This window comes from Callospermophilus lateralis, chromosome 2 (assembly GCF_048772815.1).
Source record: "Callospermophilus lateralis isolate mCalLat2 chromosome 2, mCalLat2.hap1, whole genome shotgun sequence".
Classification (NCBI taxonomy): domain Eukaryota; kingdom Metazoa; phylum Chordata; class Mammalia; order Rodentia; family Sciuridae; genus Callospermophilus; species Callospermophilus lateralis.
In genome coordinates this window covers 102,465,008-102,467,976 of record NC_135306.1, presented here as the reverse complement: position 1 = coordinate 102,467,976, position 2,969 = coordinate 102,465,008, and positions in this window count along the sequence as shown.

Here is a 2,969-nt window from a genome sequence, read left to right as displayed (position 1 = left end):
TGGACAATGATATCAGTGTCAGTGTTATGGGAACTGATGGGGTGAGGCACGACTGAGAATCCTAGCATGTGTGGTACACGCTTTGAGAATGAATGCCAGTGGGTACTGAGTGCGTACTATACACCAGCTCTATCATAGGAATGAAGTAGACAATGCACAGTTGAAAAGGATTCTCACCACTAGCACAAGTACCAGGATGACAAGAAATGAGGGTGCTGCTGGTTCTTTTGAGCAGCTGCTAACGTGCTGTTGCTTGGAGCTGTCAGCAGCCCCCTTCTATCCAGTGTTCTGATGTGCCTGCTTCTACACGAGGTCCTGGATGTGACATGCCAGGTTGACTCCTGGCATTTTCTACTGACTTCCTTAGCTACCCATCAGTACTAATATAGATTTCCTTTGCTAGCTGTGCTGTGCTAATCCTTGATAGGTCCTGGCCCAGCAGCAGCAAGCAGGGTTCACAGGGTTTGTTGAACTAGGGTCCCAGGAGCACAATTTGGTGTGCATTCATGGAGGGCATGCTAATGACATTGATGACTTGCGGAACATGCTGGAAGCCTCCAGCCTCATAGAAGATACAGCCATTGTATTTACTGGGATACTGGGTGGGCTGGTGCAGTACCCTGGATACACAGGTTAAAATAAGTTGTGTTTGCTACAGTGGTAACACCTAGGGGGGGGGTCTCATGTGCTTGATACACACTTTGGCTCTGGAAGGAGTCAGTCAGAGATCTCTAAGTCTTCAGCGCCTACAGGTGCAGGACCTATGATATATGGCTTTATGTTCAGAATTTATGATTACTTCTCACAAGATCGGAAAGATTTATCTGACTTTAACACCTAGGAGGGATAGGCTTAAGGAGAAGCTGTGTTACTTCTAAGAGCCACTAGATGGTGATACAATCCTGTGGTAGAGCCCAGCGTGGGCAGGTGTTGCGGCCCTGCTTCCTGGAAGGGAGAGTGCAGAGGTTTCCTTACTGGCCCTCTGTGCTGGGGATGATGGTCAGGGGAGAGGGTGTGGCTCTTCTGGAGGTCTTCTCTTCCCTACCTTCACTGTTAACTAGCTTTACACCTATTTCCTCTTCTAGAAAATGGTAATAACATTCCCTACCTCATAGGAGTGGTGTGGAAAGGAGATCATGCCCTTAAGGAACTTGTCTCATCAGGGATAATATAAGGGATATGAACAGGCTTATAAATGACACAAGCCTCCCGCTGATACTTGCAGCATTTTATCACCCCTGCTCTCATCCATCCTCTTCCCCAATCTGCTGCATAGCACTGGTGTCTGTCATAAATGGATGCCATGCTGCTCTACTAAGGCTAAACTCCCACAGGACAAAGGAGTGAAGAAAGAAAATGGCAGCCCACCTATCACGTTTCTAAGCTTGTCCCTTACTGCCCACCTCTCACTATTTGCAGCAACTGAATCAGTTGAGCATCTGCCTATTTAGCCAACAACTCTTAAGGCGATCTGAAGGGAGGCTCCAGCACTAGGATCTCTGGGAAATGAACAAGACATATCAGCTCCTCTCAGCAGATAAGTCTGGCACTGGAGAGAAGCAAGAAACACTGTGGGGCTCAGAGCATGGCCATGGAAATGAGGGCTTGGGCTGTGGCTGGGTAGTTGGGGAAAGCTCCAAAAGCTGGGGGTTCCACAGTGCTGAGATCTGCCCCTTGGCACTCACCATCTAGGGCCAGGCTGCCTGCCCTCCTCAGCTCTGGGCATTGGCTGTTCACTAGAGGCCTGGTACCTGCCTTCTCTCTGGGCCTCTGCACTCACACGGGGCTAATGCAGGAGCATTACGTTAATTAGTTATTCATTTAATTTAACTTCACATTTGGTCTCAATTAAGCTTAAAATGTTCTTCCTCGTAGATGCTACAATAGCACTTGTAATTAAAAAGCAATAATTCTTAGCGTTTCTCCTTTAGAGATCCATTGGGAGGTTGGCTAGTGTGTGTGGGACTAGTGTTGGTGGAGGGGTGTTGGGGGAGGAGGAGGTTAAGAAGCAATGGAAAGAAAGGGAAAGAAGCTCTCAATAGAGCTTAGCATTATGAAACTGCCACGAAGACTAGTAATTGGGAGGAGAAACTCAACATGCCATGGGGATCTGGGATTGAGGTGTAGAGAGTGGCTGCAGAGAACCTTAGGAAGTGGATAAAACAACAGACCTTGCACATAAGGTTGTGGGAATGAGGAGAGGGCCAATGGAGCATAGGAGACATTCCTGATAGCTGAAGATGGGACCATATATTCCATAGTAGGTAGATAGAATGTGTTCCCTCCCCACAAAAGATGTCTGTATCCTAATTCCCAAAACCAGTAAATATGTCACTTTACCTAACAGATGTGATAAAAATTGTGGAGATACTACCCCATCTTGCTAGGTGGGCCCATGTAACCACAGGGCTCCTTATAAATCAGAGAGAGAAGCAGGAGTGTCAGCTGGAAGATGTTATCCTGCTGGCTTTGAAGACTGAGAAAGCATCCACTGGCCAGGGAATGTGGGCAACTTAGAGAAGCTGGAAAAGGCAGAAGAATGTATTTCCCCCTAGAGTCTCCAAAGTCTTGTCTTTAGCTCCATGAAACCCATTTCTGACTTCTAACCTCCAAAACCGTAATATAATAAATTTGTACTATTTTAAATCATTGAGTTTGTGATAATCTGTCACAGCTGCAGTAGGAAACTAATAAAGATTCTTTATAAAATTGAAGATGATCAATTTAAAGACAGGAAGACAAAAGAAATCCCCAGCTTTGCTGGGGTTGTGGCTCAGCGGTAGAGCGCTCGCCTAGCACATTCAAGGCCCTGGGTTCAATCCTCAGAACCACATAAAAATAAATAAATAAAATAAAGGTATGTGTCCAACTACAACTAAAAAAATAAATATTAAAAAGAAAAGAAATCCCCAGCTTAAAAGCAAGTAGAGGGCTTGGCTATGTAACATTTACGCAGTGTCCTTTACATT